Source organism: Schistocerca piceifrons, chromosome 1, assembly GCF_021461385.2.
Source record: "Schistocerca piceifrons isolate TAMUIC-IGC-003096 chromosome 1, iqSchPice1.1, whole genome shotgun sequence".
NCBI classification, from domain to species: domain Eukaryota; kingdom Metazoa; phylum Arthropoda; class Insecta; order Orthoptera; family Acrididae; genus Schistocerca; species Schistocerca piceifrons.
Window position 1 is genome coordinate 1,047,222,578 of NC_060138.1, and position 18,691 is coordinate 1,047,241,268.

Genomic DNA, 18,691 nt, shown 5'->3' on the forward strand with positions numbered 1-18,691 from the left:
TCAACCAGGAGACTATCAACAGGGCTAGTAGGGAAGGCACCGGTGGCCAAACGGATACCACGATGGTGGACCGCATCCAGCACGTGCAGCGTGGAAGGAGCAGCTGAACCATAAACTTGACAACCATAGTCCAAACGTGACAGAACTAGAGCACGATAAAGACGGAGGAGGAGGGAACGGTCCGCACCCCAAGAGGAGTGGGCAAGGAAGCGAAGGACATTGAGTTTACGGAAACATCCTACCTTCAGGAGTCTGATATGGGGCAGCCAAGTGAGCTTGTTGTCGAAAAGAAGACCTAGGAAACGAAACTGTGGAACCACAGGCAATCTTTGTGCAGCGAGATAGAGCTCTGGATCAGGGTGGACCGTAGTACGGCGACAGAAGTGGACCACCCGCGATTTTAAAGGAGAGAATTGAAACCCGTGTGAGAGCGTCCATGCAGAGGCACGCCGTATAGCCACCTGGAGCTGCCGTTCTGCAGACGGCATCGAGGAGGAAGTAACCCAAATGCAGAAATCATCCACATACAGGGCAGGGGTGACCAAGGGACCGACAGAGGCCACAAGTCCATCGATAGCAATGAGGAAAAGAAGGACACTCAAGACAGAACCCTGTGGGATGCCCGTCTCCTGGGTCCGTGGAGAACTAAAAGCAGTACCAACTCGAACTCTGAATGACCGATGGATCAGGAACTGGCGGATAAAAATCGGGAGTGGGCCCCGAAGACCCCACTGATGAAGGGTTAGTAAGATGTGATGGCGCCAGGCCATGTCATAGGCCTTGCGAAGGTCAAAAAACACTGCAACCAAATGGCGGCGCTGGGAAAAAGCCTGCCGAACTGCGGATTCCAAGCGAAGTAAATGATCGATTGGAGAGCGTCCCTCTCGAAAGCCACACTGGTAAGGGGACAATAGATCCCGAGATTCGAGGACCCAAGTGAGCCGACGGGCTACCAGCCGCTCAAGTAACTTACAACCAACATTGGTCAAACTAATTGGCCGATAGCTGTCAACAGATAGGGGGTTCTGACCAGGCTTAAGGACAGGAACCACAATGCTATCCCTCCACTGAGAAGGGAAGTCACCCTGGAGCCAGATACGGTTAAACACCCGAAGAAGATGGTGCCGTTGTGGAGCACTGAGATGTTGAAGCAGCTGGTTATGAATGGAATCTGGGCCAGGGGCCGTATCGTGAGAAGAAGATAGAGCAGAAAGAAATTCCCATTCAGTGAAAGGTTCGTTGTAAGATTCTGACTCACAAGTGGTGAAACATAAGGTGACAGCTTCAGCCCGCTGTTTTTGATGAAGGAAAGCAGCTGGATAGGAGGCCGACGCTGATGCCTCTGCAAAATGGGTCGCAAGATGTTCTGCGAGAACTAATGGGTCCGTACAAATGCCATCCGGGAGGTGAAGGCCTGGGAGGGTGGACTGCCGATGGCAACCTTGGAGAGAGCGAAGTGTAGCCCATACCCGTGACAGAGGGACAGTGGAACCAAGGGAAGAAACGAATCGTTCCCAACATATCCGCTTGCTCTGTTTGATTAAATAACGGGCTTTAGCGCGAAGGCGCTTAAAGGTAGAAAGGCTGGCTACAGATGGGTGCCTCTTAAAGTGTTGCAAAGCTCGACGGCGATCACGGATGGCAATGGCAATGGCCGTACTCCACCACGGGACTTGCCGACGACGAAATTGTCCAGATGAGCGCGGGACAGCAAGGTTTGCAGCGCGAACAATCGCGTCAGACACGTCACGTAGGACGTCATCAATACAACCCGACAAAGAGGGAGAAAACTCGACCTGTGCAGTATATAGAGGCCAATCGGCGCGGTGGAAAGACCAACGAGGTAACCTCTCCACCGGGGAGCGGGAAGGGAGCGTGATAATCAACGGGAAATGGTCACTATCACAAAGGTCGTCGTGTGGCGACCAGTGTAATGAAGGGAGGAGAGAGGGAGAAGAAAGAGAAAGATCAATGGCAGAAAAGGTACCATGACCAGCACTGAAATGAGTAGGGGAGCCATCATTAAGAAGGCACAGGTCGTGGTCCGCAATAAATTGGTCGATAAGAAGACCTCGTCTAGATGGAAAGGCACTGCCCCACAAAGGATGATGAGCATTAAAATCCCCAAGGAGGAGGAAGGGAGGAGGAAGTTGCTGAAGAAGGGTGGTTAAGGCAGCAGGTGTAAGAGTCCTGTCAGGAGGGAGATAAAGATTGCATACTGTGACTGCAGAGTCTAAGTGGACCCTAACAGCAACTGCTTCCAATGTAGTTTGGAGAGGAATCCACGTGCTAGCAATGTCTGTACGGACCAACGTACAAACGCCACCAGAAGCCCGCAAGGGTCCGACCCGATTTCGACAGAAAACACGGAACCCACGGAGGGTCGGTGAGTGAGCATCAGTAAAATGAGATTCCTGGAGAACCACACAAGCTGCTGAGTAGGACGAAAGAAGGGATTTCAATTCCGGAAGGTGACGATAGTAGCCATTACAATTCCATTGGAGAACCACAGAACGATGGTTTAAATGAGGGCTGAACACGCTAAATCCAGTCATACCGCCGGGTCCCCACCCGTCACCGACAAGGAGGGGGCGACATCCATAAACGACAGGTCAGAATCCGGCTGTGAAGCCGGGGAAGGGACCTCCGGTGACACCAGAGGCTCTTTGTCCCGGGACTTATGTTTCTTCTTCTTTTCAGGCTGAGATCGAGGAGGGCTGTGTGGCATAATGGAGCCAGCTGCAGCTAGATCAGGAACAGAAAGAGACCGGGCGACCTGGGGGCCGATAGACCGCGGCTCTCGCGGTCGCCGCGCTGCAGCAGACCTTTGACCTGGAAGGTGCCGGGAAGGGGCATCCCGGGAGAGGCGCCCTTGACCGGCAGACGCCGAAGGAGTGGGACACTTCTCCGGCTGGGGAGGGGGAGCGGCGCCCAGAGGAGAAGGTGTGGGAGCCGCAGGGGAGGGGGGAAGGAGAGGGGTCCGGGACGGGGGTAAGGAAGGGGGAGGAAGGGATGAAGATGTAACCAAGGCGTAACTAGATGTCATGGACACAGGGTGCAATCGTGCATATTTCTTACGGGCCTCTGTGTAGCTTAAACGATCAAGAGACTTATACTCCTGTATCTTTTTTTCTTTCTTATAGACTGGGCAATCTGCTGAACGTGGAGAATGACTACCATGACAATTTACACATACAGGAGGGGGAACACAGGGACTCCCCTCATGGAGTGGACGTCCACAGTCACCACAGAGAGGGTCCTGGGTACAGCGAGAAGACATGTGGCCAAAACGCAAGCACTTAAAACACCGCATAGGAGGTGGGATGTACGGCTTCACATCACAGCGATAGACCATAATCTTAACTTTCTCAGGAAGGGTATCCCCTTCAAAGGCCAGGATAAAGGCACCAGTATCAATACGATTATCTTTAGGACCCTTCTGAACACGCCGAACAAAGTGAACACCCCGCCGTCCGAGATTGTCCCGAAGTTCCTCATCAGTTTGAAGGATGAGGTCTCTGTGAAAAATCACACCTTGTACCATATTTAGAGACTGGTGAGGGGTAATGGACACGGGAATTGTGCCAAGATGGGTACAGGCACGAAGGGCCGCAGATTGGGCAGCCGAAGCAGTTTTTATCAGTAACGAACCCGACCGCATCTTGCTCAGGGAGTCCACTTCGCCGAACTTGTCTTCAATGTGTTCCACAAAGAATAAAGGTTTGACACTGGTGAAAGTATCTCCATCAGTCCTGGTGCAAACTAGATAACGGGGGAAAGGCTTTGCCCCTAGACGACGGGCCTGACCCTCCTCCCAGGGGGTAGCCACGGAAGGGAAGGCCGAAGGGGCAAGAGAAGCAGCACTTGAGGAATCAGTACCACGCAGAGAGACGGCCGCAGAAGAGCGGCCAGAGGTTTGGACCCTTATGCGTTTCATCTGCATAGCGTCCGCCCTGATACCACCCACTCCGATCAGGGGCTCTCCTCACGGGCGCCACCCAGCCACAGCAAGGGCCGTCTGGCACGGCGGCCATTGCCGGGAGTTCCGATGCTCCAGGATGACGAGCAACCACTCCAAGGCATGCATGAGGAGGTCACAGCTCAGGTATCAGAAGTGTGATCCCTGTGTGTTCAGGGGGCTCAACCAAAAGGGTACATAGCGACCCCACCACACGGGCTGGCTACCGTGCTGGCTATGCACCCTAGCATCAGACAACGACGTAGAAGAAAAGGTGGAATATACTAGGAGGGCACACGTCGGAGACACTAGGTAAGGTGCTCTTCCCCAAATGGCTCACACTACGGAAGAGAAATTTTGGAATGGAGGTCAAACCCCAGAGGGGGACCAAAGAATGCCAAAAGGAGGAGATGATTACGCAACAAAGCCGGAGTGTAAAACCAACAGAACCAGGAGGATAGCGGGGGCCAACATAAGCAAGGACACCAATAGAGGGAGAGGAGAGGGCGAGGGGAAAGGGGTATGGAGGGGAAAGGAGGGGAAGGGAAAGGAAATGCAGCCCGGGAGAGAAAGAAGGCTGCAATGGCTCGGGGCCCCGTGCTCGCCACGCACGTATCCACAAAAGAGTTGTGGACCCCCTGGGGGGATTAAAAAAGGTGGGAGGATTTTTCTGTTTAGCAAAGTTCAAAACCATTGTACAACATGCATGTGCTAAGCAAGATCGTAAGAGATGGAAAAGAGCCACCGTGGTACAACAACCGAGTTAAAAAACTGCTACGGAAGCAAACATAAACATAGCCGAAGCCTTGCAGACAAACAAAAATTACGAGAAGCGAAATGTAGTATGAGGAGGGCTATGCGAGAGGCGTTCAATGAATTCGAAAGTAAAGTTCTATGTACTGACTTGGCAGAAAATCCTAAGAAATTTTGGTCTTATGTCAGATCGGTAGGTGCCTCAAAACAAAATGTCCAGACACTGTATGACCAAAATGCTTCTGAAACAGAGGATGACAGACTAAAGGCCGAAATACAAAATGTCTTTTTCCAAAGCTGTTTCACAGAGGAAGACTGCACTGTAGTTTCTTCTCTAGATCGTCGCACAGATGACAAAATGGTAGATATCGAAATAGACGACAGAGGGATAGCGAAAGAATTAAAAACGCTCAAAAGAGGAAAGGCCGCTGGACCTGATGGGATACCAGTTCGATTTTACACACAGTACGCGAAGGAACTTGCCCCTCTTCTTGCAGCGGTGTACCGCAGGTCTCTAGAAGTGCGTAGCGTTCCAAAGGATTGGAAAAGGGCACAGGTTATCCCAGTTTTCAAGAAGGGACGTCGAACAGATGTGCAGAACTATAGCCGGCCGGTGTGACCGAGCGGTTCTAGGTGCTTCAGTCTGGAACACCGCTACGGTCGCAGGTTCGAATCCTGCCTCGGGCATGGATGTGTGTGATGTCCTTAGGTTAGTTGGGTTTAAGTAGTTCTAAGTTCTAGGCGACTGATGACCTCAGAAGTTAAGTCGCATAGTGCTCAGAGCCATTTTTTTTCATCACTTCAAGATTCTTCATTCTGCTAGACGGCGCACCGTGCAGAGGAACGCGAGGCAGCCACGGAGAACATGTGCATCCGAAGCAAGCAGCGGTCGGCGCAGTCAGTGATACACGACGCTTTTGAAGTGCCAGCTACAGCACGCCACAACAGAGGAGTTGCAGCCAGCGGTGCACGCCACAACATCTACATCTACATTTATACCCCGCAAGCCACCCAACGGTGTGTGGCGGAGGGCACTTTACGTGCCACTCTCATTACCTCCCTTTCCTGTTCCAGTCACGTATGGTTCGCGGGAAGAACGACTGCCGGAAAGCCTCCGAGCGTGCTCGAATCTCTCTAATTTTACATTCGTGATCTCTTCGGCAGGTATAAGTAGGGGGAAGCAATATATTCGGTACCTCATCCAGAAAGGCACCCTTTCGAAACCTGGAGAGCAAGCTAAACCGCGATGCAGAGCTCCTCTCTTGCAGAGTCTGCCACTTGAGTTTGCTAAACATCTCCGTAACGCTATCACGCTTACCAAATAACCCTGTGACAAACGCGCCGCTCTACTTTGGATCTTCTTTATCTCCTCTGTCAACCCGATCTGGTACGGATCCCACACTGATGAGCAATACTCAAGTATAGGTCGAACGAGTGTTTTGTAAGCCACCTCCTTTGTTGACGGACTACATTTTCTAAGGACTCTCCCAATGTATCTCAACCTGGCACCCGCCTTACCAACAATTAATTTTATATGATCATTCCATTTCAAATCGTTCCGTACGCATACTCCCAGATATTTTACAGAAGTAACTGCTACCAATGTTTGTTCTGATATCATATAGTTGATTGAGGATGAATTTCAGTACGTCGAGGAAGAAAAGTAGTGCAAGTGTTGCGCTTGCATATAGCAGTCTAAGACTTGTAATTGGAACATTAGTATTAGTAAAATGCCTGGGGACTGGGAAACAGAGGAGCTCCGTCTCACAGCGGTAGTGACGAACCAGTGGATCAGATACAAATAAATGGTAGTGAAGTCAGGTATGCGTTTAATGACATACCAAATTTAGTCAAAATTAGTTCAAGTGAAAATGTGGATTCAAACTTTGGTGATGAATATGAAATAGATAATTCAGTTACCAATTACCTCACTGAGAATTCTGATGTACCCACGAATGATTACACTGGGAATGTAGAGTTAACTATTACACTACTGGCCATTAAAATTGTTGCACCACCAAGATGACGTGCTACAGAGGCGAAATTTAACCGACAGGAAGAAGATGCTGTGATATGCAAATGATCAGCTTTTCATAACATTCACACAAGGTTCGCGCCTGTGGCGACACCTACAAAGTGCTGGCATGAGGAAAGTTTCCAACCGATATCTCATACACAAACAACAGTTGACCGGCGTTGCCTACTGAAACGTTGTGGTGCCTCGTGCAGGGAGTAGAAATGCGTACCATCACGTTTCCGACTTTGATAGGTCGGATTGTAGCCTATCGCGATTGCGGTTTATCGTATCGCGACATTGCTACTCGCGTTGGTCGAGATCCAATGACTGTTAGCAGAATATGGAATCGGTGGGTTCAGAAGGGTAATACGGAACGCCGTGCTGGATCCCAACGGCCTCGTATCACTAACAGTCGAGATGACAGGTGTCTTATCCGCATGGCTGTAACGGATCGTGCAGCCACGTCTCGATCCCTGAGTCAACAGATAGGGACCTTTGCAAGACAACAACCATCTGCACGAACAGTTCGACGACGATGGCAGCGCCATGGACTATCAGGTCAGAGACCATGGCTGCGGTTACCCCGACGCTGCATCACAGACAGGAGCGCCTGCGATGGTGTACTCAACGACGAACCTGGGTGCACGAATGGCGAAACGTCATTTTTTTTTCGGATGAATCCAGGTTGTGTTTACAACATCATTATGGTCGCATCCGTGTTTGGCGACATCGCAGTGAACGCAGATTGGTTGCGTGTATTCGTCATCGCCGTACTGGCGTATCACTCGGCGTGATGGTATAGGGTGCCACTGGTTACACTTCTCGGTCACCTCTTGTTCGCATTGACGGCACTTTGAACAGTGGACGTTACATTTCAGATGTGTTACGACCCGTGGCTCTACCCTTAATTCGATCCCTGCGAATCCCTACATTTCAGCAGGATAAAGCACGACTGCATGTTTCAGGTTCTGTACGGGCCTTTCTGGATACAGAAAATGTTCGACTGCTGCCCTGCCCAGGACATTCTCCAGATTTCTCACCAACTGAAAACATCTGGTCATTCGTCGCCGAGCAACTGGCTCGTCACAATACGCCAGTCACTATCGTGGTACCGTGTTGAAGATGCATGGGCAGCTGTACCTGTACACGTCATCCAAGCTCTGTCTGACTCAATGCCCAGACGTATCAAGGCTGTTATTACGGCCAATGGTGGTTGTTCTGGGTACTGATTTCTCGGGATCTATGCACCCAAATTGCGTGAAAGTGTAATCACATGTCAGTTCTAGCATAATATATTTGTCCAATGAATAGCCGTTTATCATCTGCATTTCTTCTTGGTGCAGCAATTTTAGTGGCCGGTAGTGTAATAAAGACAGTGGAAATATAGATTTAGTGAGAAACAGTGATAATATAAATCAAGAATATGTAGTACCTAGTCAAAAAGAAGTGACTGATTGGAATGACGATGCCTGAGGTAATGGTTGCGACGTTGACATTACTAATTAGCCAACAGATGAGCTATCCACATTTAGTCATGTTACAGAACCAGTTGTCTTTTGTCAACTCAGTATGATGATCATTATTTAAGATCTATGTTAAAATTAGTTTTGGAAGAACGAATAGTAGCAGAAAATGAAAATAAGGAAACACAAAAGAAAGTAGATAATGGGTTAAAAGAAGTTCATGTAGGAGTACGTTAACTTAACGCTAAGTTCAATGCTTTGGAACCAAAGGTTACAAATTTTGAAGCTAAAACTGAGGGATATGTGCAATAAAATAGATTAAGAAACAAATTAATTGCGCAAAAAGTCAGAAATAAATCGAAAGCTTGCATGAAACCAAAAAGGATCTCCGAAATCAAAATGGGGTAATACTAGCAACAATTAATGACATTTGTAATGTAAGACAATAACGAAGCAGAGCTATCGAAGCACGTATTCATAAACATGGAGTAATTTACAGAGTATCAAAAATGATCATGAAATTATTTCAGTGGAGAATTTGTATAGCTTCCACCCCAATGTATGCTTTGCCGATCAAACACCATTCTTTACCTGATTGCCAGCCGCGGTAGCCGAGCAGTTCTAGGCACTTCAGTCCGGAACCGCGTGATTGTTACGGTCGCAGGTTCGAATTCTGCATCGGGCATGGACGTGTGTGATGTCCTTAGGTCAGTTCTAGGGGACTGATGACCTCAGATGTTAAGTCCCATAGTGCTTAGAGCCATTTGAACCATATTGTCACCACAGTTTACAGCCGCAGTAGAAGTGCAGTAGTCCTACACAGGAGACTACAGACGGCCACAGACTACCTGACTACCTGGGCAACCAAATGGTGGTTGTCCTACAACGACGAAAAATCGCAGGCAATCATCGTCGTAAGAAGACACATTGCTCCGGGGGGTACCACCGATCTCTCTACGAGGGCGACCAGTACCATGGAATGCCAGTGCCAAAATAGCCTTGTCGGCATAACAGACAAAGGTCTGACGTCGCGCCAACAAGAGGTGAGCGCCAAAGCACAAGGCCTGCCTGCTATGGCTGCTATATTCTGTTCCAAACCCTACATCAGCGCTACCTGTCCACGCAGGATTCACGCTCTACAAGGCAACATACCACCCCTGTTGGAATATGCAGCGGTGGTCTGGGGAAACACAGCAGAGACCAACGTACACCATCTTCAAACCCTACAAAACAAAGCTCTGAAACTGGCGCTCCACCTTCCACGAGATTTCTCCTTGGAGGACCTCCAAGTCGTTACCGACATCCTGTCGCTGCGAAGACGGCTCCAGGAAACCGACAATTCTTTTTACAAGAAGACAGAGCAAGCGAGGAATCCATTAATCCGCGATTTCGGCCACATGCCACACTGGTTTTATCTTCAACCCGATGGCAAGACTTGTTATGGCTCTAATAATGGTGTCGTAACATAAGATTATCGCAAAGCTCGTGTGCAGAGCAGTGAAGATAGCCATACGACTGTCACTAATAAGATCTTCCCAAATACAGAAGAAACAATAGTGAAAGACTGTTATAGCCTTCTACGAAAGACTTGGAAGCGTGGAATAATATAACCGCTGCGAATCGGCACTAATGATGCTTACGCCAATCCTGCACGAAGTGGACTCGCATACGTCACAGCTGTTTGCTTTCAGGGCTGCGGGAGGACAGTGAGATGTCATCAGTCTTCCGACTAATATGGGCATCCATGTCTTCAGCTTCTGAGCCAGTCTCTTCATCTCTGAACAATGACCTCGGCCATGTGTTGAATATATTTCAATCTATTTCTTTGCTTACTATTCTTCCTGGGTCTTAATAGATGACCTGTCACCCTGTCCTTTTCTGTAGTCAGTGTTTTTCACATACTGCTTTTCTTGTAGATTCTCTGTCTTATCAGTCTCTTAATTTTCAGCACTCTCAAACGCGTCGATAATCTTCTTTTCTTATTTTCGCAGAATCCAAGTTTCACATCCATACAATGCTGTTCTCTAGGTGTCATACCTTTTTCTTGTTCTTCACTTCATGGTTTTCACTTCGCATATTTAAGACCATCTTTCTCTCGGTTTTCGAACGTCGCCATTTCACGAGGGCTTGTACTGGTTTGCAATGATTATAATTCTGCTTTCCTCCATATGTTTAAATCGTTACCTTAATTTCCCTTCATATTCTTCCAATTTCTTGTTTAAGCAAAATTTATAGTTGCAAAACATTCTCATTTCTTCTATGATCTCTCCATGGGCAACATTTAGCATATTAAAAACCTCATTTCGTCCGATTGTAAGCTGCTTCTTTTTGTTTCAACCCAAGAATAATTCCATAGAGCAAAAAAGGTACATCTACTGTTTTGCGGAACTTTAATTTTGTGGCTTTCCTCGCCATGCTCTTGAAGGTTTTCTTTGTAGTCCCACGTACGTGCTTAAGTTGATCTGTACATCTCTATCGTTATTTAAGTAGATATAACACGAAAAATGTCTAAAACGTAGAATTGTACCAGTGTTTTGTCTTCAGTAGCAATTTGTAATCGATCTGGGCGTTTTCCGTTGTGAGCAGTAGCTTTATAGTTTGTGGTAGCCTTGTCTGCCTAGATCATATAATTTATACACTGAAGGTTGTGAGTTTGATTCCCTATTCTGTATTAATACTACATTATCTGCATGTAGTACAGTGTTCAGATGATAACTTCTTTTCAGTCGTATGCGTTCACATACTTCGTTCTTCAATTTTCTTATGAGATACTTAATATAGTTATTAAAACGTGTCGGTAACAAACTTCTGCTCTACCTGACGCCTTGATTTTCTTGTTGTTCACTTTATTTTTGAGCTGCTTCTGTTTATGATTGTTTTGGAAACTCTACCTTAGGATTTTTGGTATATCCTCTTCCTTACAATATTGTCACTTCCAGTGACCTTGTCCAAAGCTTTCTCTATGCTAAAGCAACATGTCTTTTCAGACTGACTTCGAGCCGTTTTCCTCAAATTCTTGTAATGCCAAAAATATTACCGTATGGAGGGCGTCCCTTCCTAAATCCGCTTAGTTGTTTTTCCAGGAATACGTATGTTATTGCTCTGAAGCAGTTATTTAAAAGTTTTGAGTGAATTTTATAAACTGCATTTACGAGATTTATATCTTCGTAATAGGCATATATTTCTTAATCCTTCTTCAAAAACAGAAAATAACTCTGATCTCTTATAGCCTTATAACTTCGCTAGAAATTATTGAAGAAATATAAAAGCCTTAACCCACACAGCGTCTCACCATATCTAACAACTTCCATATTTATTCTATTTGGGCCGCATGGTTCACAGACTTTTAGGATTTTTAATACCTGATGGAGCGCGTCTAATGTTACAGAATCGACTGATTTGTTATATTCGTGAATCAAGTATTCCATTTTTGTTGCAGCGTTTTCATTGTACCATAGCTTTTTATAATGTTTTATCCAATGTTTTAACTCGTATTTATTTGTCAAATTTTGGCTCACGTTTGATACTAGTGCACTTAATTTATCGTGTAATATCTTGAAGTACGCTTTGGATATGGTATTCTGCTTCTTGTTTCGTCTGCATGCGATATTTTCCTTACAAGACTGCTATGTAGTTCCCAGTTTCGATGTTTATTACTAATTCCATTTCTGTGACTCCTCACTACTTTCGCCTTGTTGGAATACAAGTGAACCAAATTTACATTCCTTATGCTGTGCTCATTAGAACGTCAGTTCCATTCAACAGACCCTATAATTCTTGCTCATTTTCGCTGGCTATAGTGATGAAACCAGTGAACATTATCGTTGATACCCTTTAAACCTGAATTTTTAACTTTCTTTCTCTGCCTTTATTGCTTAATCTATGTACAGACTGAATGATAGAGGGACTGCAGGGACGCTCTTTTTAATGCTAGTACTCCTTAGTTTTTATGTCATCTTGTTCTGTTTGGTTCTTGGAAACACTCTGTATTACCTGTCTATTGCTTAGCTTAGCTGAGATTGTTAATTGTACCCGAGTCGGCGCCAGGAAATTCTGTTGAGTCGGAGGACCTTGGGCAATTTAAAACATCATACACCATTAAAAGCAACGGTACCTTTAATTCATACTCAGAATTTAAAAGAATTGACAATAACCATTTCGGAATTTTACAATGTTAAAAATTTTGTTGTTACTTTACTGGTCAAGAAACTGCTGAGAGAAATCAAATTTTGGCAGCTTGAAATTACGTGAGCAATCTTTTAATGGTCCAAATGAAGAATAGGTGGCCTCTATTTCCAAACACTAGAAATTACATAGAACAGTAACGGCGACCAAGGTAAAGATGCATTAAAATAAATTAACACTATTAAACGATCAAAATACTAACCAATGGAGAAAAGCAGGCTTTAAGATTCAAACAAATGAAACGCCCACAGAAATAGTCGTCAAATTACAAGAGGTTTTAAAACTAGGAAATCACTCAACTGTTTCTTTGATCGTGACAACAGGGCAGAAAAAAAACTACTGAGTTTGAAGAACATGAGCAGTTCAAGCTGCATGAAATGTTGGCTTACCCTTCTAATACATTTGCTACCTGTGCGCAAAAATCAAGGTGCTGGTCTAAACCGGCTGGTAGCACCGAACTCCGGCCGTGATTGCAAACCGCAAAACACAAAATCACAACCAAAGTATAACATTTATCAAGCCTCTAAATAACAAATGCATTCTCAGGCGCACCAGTAGTACGTATACTGAACAGCCAAAGAAACTGGTACACCTGCCTAACATCCTGTAGGACGTCCCGCGAGCACGAAGGAGTGCCAAAACACGACGTGGCATGAAGTCGACTGATGTCTGAAGTAGCGCTAGACAGAACTGACACCATGAATCCTGCAGGGCTGTCCATAAATCCGTAAGAGTACGAGGGGGTGGAGATCTCTTCTGAACAACACGTCGCAATGCATACCAGAGAGGCACAATAATGTTCATGTCTGTGGAGCCTGGTGGCCTGCGGAAGTGTTTAAACAAAGAGGAGTGCTCCTGGAGCCACTCTGCAGCAGGTCTGGACATGTCCTGCTTGAACTGCCCAAGTCCGTCAGAATGTACAATGTCTGTGAATGGATGCAGATGATCAGCAGAATGCTTAGGTGTCACCTGTCAGGGTCGTATCTAGACGTGGTAGGGGTCCCATTTCACTCCAACTGCACACGCCCCATACCATTACGGAGTCTCCACCAGCTTGAACAATCCGCTGGTGACATGCAGGGTCCATGGATTCATGAGGTTGGCTCCATATCTCCACACGTCCATCCGCTCGATACAATTTGAAACGATACTCGTCCGACCACACACGTTTCCAATCATCAACAGTCTAATGTTGGTATTTTGCTGTGTGAAATAATACATCACCGAAGAAATACGCATCACTTGACCCAAATATAAAGTTGACAGGCGCTGAGAACGGAAGAGGTAACATACCTGAATGTCTCAATGGATAACATGTTGCGTCATGAGCACTTGCACAATATTAGACTTAAAATATACCAAATTATAATTCCGTACCAGCATTCACCCATGTCAGCAACTCAAAATCTACATTTTTTTTTGTAGCCTACGAGGTCCAGTTACAAATAATGTGCAGCCACACCAGACAGTGCGAAATTTTTGGGAAGTCGTTAACAGGAAGACTTGCTGCTTAGAGTTCGCTCATTCTACCCCGTTGCCACTGCGTAGAAGACCGAACTGTTATTATTTCACATTATTTGTGCGAGCTACACATCATGGGTGAGTAAAAAAAGTAATATCAGAAGAGGCCACAAATTATATAGCTGTAAAATGGACAGATGAATTTTAATTCAATGTGACATTCCCGTATGTAAGTATATAAAAAGCAAAATTTTTAAACAAAATGTGAAATATAGAACAGTTCAACGGTCCGCAGCTCGTGGTCGTGCGGTAGCGTTCTCGCTTCCCGCGCCCGGGTTCCTGGGTTCGATTTCCGGCGGGGGTCAGGGATTTTCTCTGCCTCGTGATGACTGGGTGTTGTGTGGTGTCCTTAGGTTAGTTAGGTTTAAGTAGTTCCAAGTTCTAGGGGACTGATGACCATAGATGTTAAGTCCCATAGTGCTCAGAGCCATTTGAACTATTCAACGACCAAGCTAAACTGTTTGTTGTACTGAAAACACCAGTGCAGAATTAAGCTGATGTACAATGTACTGCATCTTAAGTATTGCAGCTTAACGCAAATGTCAGTCGAATAGTCCTGTACGTATCTCAAACTAAATGATATAGAATAAACCATCGCACTGTCAACGTAATGTATTCCGTTCGATAAGCGTCGACATGCCTCGCTGATGTCAGAGAGTGCCGGATATGCGGTTACAGAGTACGGACGTGAATGATGGGATGTATGAGGCCTGTTGTACTTAGATACACAAATCCGACAACTGCTGTAAGCGGCTCAGGTGATGGACTGAAATCCGTACATACCGAAATTTCGGCGGTTGATTATGAAACGTGAGACAAAACACGATGATCAAAGCGGCAACGAATCGTAAACGTTCTGCTAGACAGAACAACATTCTGAATCACATTCCATACTTGGATATGTGTGTACTGTTATTCGACGTTACCTCTGAGTAGAGTAATCCGTGATGCAGTCAAGAATGATCGCGGCCTTCAGTTGCTGGCAAAGTCTGTAGAGATATGCTTATATGAACTGGTAAGAGAACTTCATTTATAAAGAGACGCGTTTTATATCGATGTATAATGACAGGATTACGAGCGATTAAGGGACAACATGCTGTCAGTAAAGTTCTCGCGTATGTTTCGAAAGCACTTCAGAATCTCTGTGGTGGCGAAGGCGCTCAAATCCTGTCGATATCGATTCTAAAACCAGGAGCTTGAAGTGGCAGTAATTAATCCAGGATTGGGGGATGGAATCTAGCACGCCGACACAAGTCTTTAGTAAGCACCAGACAATTCAAAAGAGTTACCAGGTCCTGACACAATCATGGATCTTTCACTGAGGTATGAGAAATTGTGTAATAACGCATCAATTCTGATAAGCTTGAGTGGTTGCACGCTCTTGTTGTCAGTTTGGGTTGGATGTGACATGGAGTTCTCATATATTTTTATTGTTCAGTTTTAATTTGCAAGAGCTGATATCCGCGAAAATCACAAGTGATTCAGATTTAGTTAATTCAGACTCTGTAGTACTGTTTAAGTTCGGGCAAATGAGTTAAAACGTGATGATACAGGTAGGAATGTGGAATACACCCGTCAGGTAAAAATTAGATGATAATTATGTATAGTCTGAAGATATTTAACGGTAACAGTCATACAACTATGACACTTTGTCTTTTTAATATTCAGTTGTTTTGATACTCATACTCTTTGATTTCACTATCATTACATTTTAAGGACATGTATTTATCTTTTATTTACCAACGAAAGCCTCTTTTTACTAAATACGACGCGCTCCCACGATTATTTACTGATCTGTTACAAGATGGCGATTTCACATCTGCCATTTCGTGGAGAGCCAATATTTTTCTTAATTTATGGCTGACGTGGAACTTGTCAACATGGTAAGTGTCCTGGAATACATGTTAAAGACATGACATTATATAATTGTAATTATATAATTATACACAAATTTACATTCATTGTTTACGGAATTTTACATCATTTGAAATTTTACGTGGTCTTACTGCATGCAATTATTGCTTTTAGTGAATAGTAGAAAATGGCATAATAGGCCGAAACCTGAGTGTACTTAAAGAAACAATAAAACAGACTAATGGCGGGGCGTTCCTTTAAAAAATACCTTTGACTTAAATCGAATCGCGCCCTCGTTTATTCGACGGTAACACTAACTGGTTGATACTGATTAGCATTGAATTTACGAAAGCCTCCACCCTGACTAGCACTAACAGTAAAGAGCTCTGTGATCAAATCGACGGAACTTAACAAACATACTTGTAAAGATTCCACTATTAGCCGAACCATGCTACGTATATAAGCGAATTCAGTGCTGGGATGGGCAATTCTGCAGCGCTGACCTGTGCATTGCTGCCAGTTGTCGTTCAGACGAAGTGCGTTACCTAGCCGCAAATTCTGACTACACACAGGACATCAAATGGTGTCCACAAATTCCTAGGGTAGAAAATACGCCAGTACAATGCTGGACACGAGTCACGAGCTCTGCTTGTCATAAGACAGAAGCAAGTGTGCGGTCATAAAGAAGCTCTTTGTAATGCCTTAGCCTCCACAAAGAAACACAAATTCGTTTCTCTGCTGACAGAGAAACGAATCATTTCTTTCCCAGTGGCGAAATCAGCACTTTACTACATCCAGTAGTGAGACTGTTCACTGGAGCCTTGCCAACAATGTCTCGCAACGTTATCCAACGATGTTTGTCCTCTTGACACCTGCCAGACCTTGAGTCTCTCGCGGCGTAGTGCCTAATTTAGAGCAAACTTCGCCACACTAACATGCACTCTCTTATTTGTTTTTTATTTATTTATTTATTGATCCGTGGGACGAAATTAAGGAGAAGTCTCCATGGTCATGGAACGAGTCAATACATGAAATTATAACACGATATTAGAAACAGATAAAATGAAATATAAAAAAAACATATTCAGGTGACAAATCGTAAGTTTAAATAAAGAAAATCAACAATGTAACACTGGAATTTGCTTAATTTTTTAGCTCTTCCAGGAGCTCCTCGACAGAATAGAAGGAGTGAGCCATGAGGAAACTCTTCAGTTTAGACTTAAAAGAGTTTCGGCTACTGCTAAGATTTTTGAGTTCTTGTGGTAGCTTATTGAAAATGGATGCAGCAGAATACTGCACTCCTTTCTGCACAAGAATCAAGGAAGTGCATTCCACATGCAGATTGGATTTCTGCCTAGTACAGGGTCCGGCATAAAAAACTCCCCGATTACAAAGTAACGTGCAGCGGACAGTAGAAGGAGCAGAGTGGTGGGGGGCGCGTCGTTAAGTAGCTGCCTACGTGCCGTTTTCAGTGTACGCCATGGCGTGGTCTGGTGAACATCGTGCCTTCGTAGTGGAAGATTTTATTCAAAATGGCGAATCGCCTATTAATACTCAACGTGCTTTTCGCGGCGCTCGGACGACGGGACCCTGTTCCCGATAAGAAAACAATTTATTCTTGGGTTGCTAACTTTCGTGAGACAGGTTCCGCATTAAAAAGGAAACCACCTGGACGACCACGGACTGCAACAGGCCCCGGAAATGTTGATGCAGTTAGAGCTTCAGTTCAACAATCTCCTCGACGATCCGCTGAAAAGCATGCGGCAGCATTACGGATATCTGATCGAAGTGTGAGAAGAATCTTGCATCGAGATCTTAAAATGCATCCTTACAAAATTGTAACTACGCAGGAACTGAGTGAGCGAGACTGTGGTGTCCGTGTAAGTTTGTGCCAAGACCTTCTTCGGAACATTCGTCCCAACGATATTGTGATTTTTTCTGATGAAGCACACTTTCACCTTGCCGGAACAGTGAACAGCCAAAATTGCAGGTACTGGTGTGAACACAATCCCAAAGAACTTCATCAATGACCACTTCATAGCCCTAAAGTAACAGTATGGTGTGCTGTTTACAATTCCGGAGTGATCGGTCCTTACTTTTTCGAAGAAAATGACAGGAATTTAACCATCAACAGTGAACGCTATTGTGCCATGCTCCGCGACTTTCTCCAACCGCAACTAAGGGAGCTTTTTGGTGAAATAGAGAACGTGTGGTTCCAGCAAGATGGTGCTACTGCCCACACAGCGCGGCAGTCACTGGCATTGGTGAAGGAAATGTTTCCTGGACATGTGATCTCGTTGCGTGGAGACATTGGCTGGCCCCCACGATCGCCGGACTTAACGCCCTGTGATTTCTTTCTTTGGGGCTATTTAAAAGCAAAAGTTTATGAACAACGTCCACAATCTTTACGAGCCCTGAAAGAAGCAATTACACAAGAGGTTGAAGCTATTCCACCTGAAATGACTCAAAGAGTAATGAATAATTTCAGGGAAAGACTCAAACAGTGTGTCGACAGTGCAGGAAGCCATTTAAGGGATGTTTTATTTAAAAAGTAAGACCATAAGAGTATTTTCTAAAATGGCATAATATGTAGTTTTATTTAGTATAAATAAAATTGTTCTACCTTATTTGGTTTTGTTTTTATTAGCTTTCCTTAAAGGGGAGGTTTTTCTGCCGGACCTTGTATTAACTGAGTGAAAGCTGCTAACTCTTGGGAATAGGTCAATATTGCTAACAACAAACGACATTAAAGAAAATATATACTGTGAGGGCAATGTCAGAATTCCAGGACTATTGAATAGGGGTCAGTTCACCTACTATATTCAGAAAGTTATTATTAAATACTGTACATATATGCGACTTATCAGTAACACGGACATTCCCACTATGCACTGATTCTATATCCTCGACCTGTCTATGCAGACCAGCCACTTCCTTTAC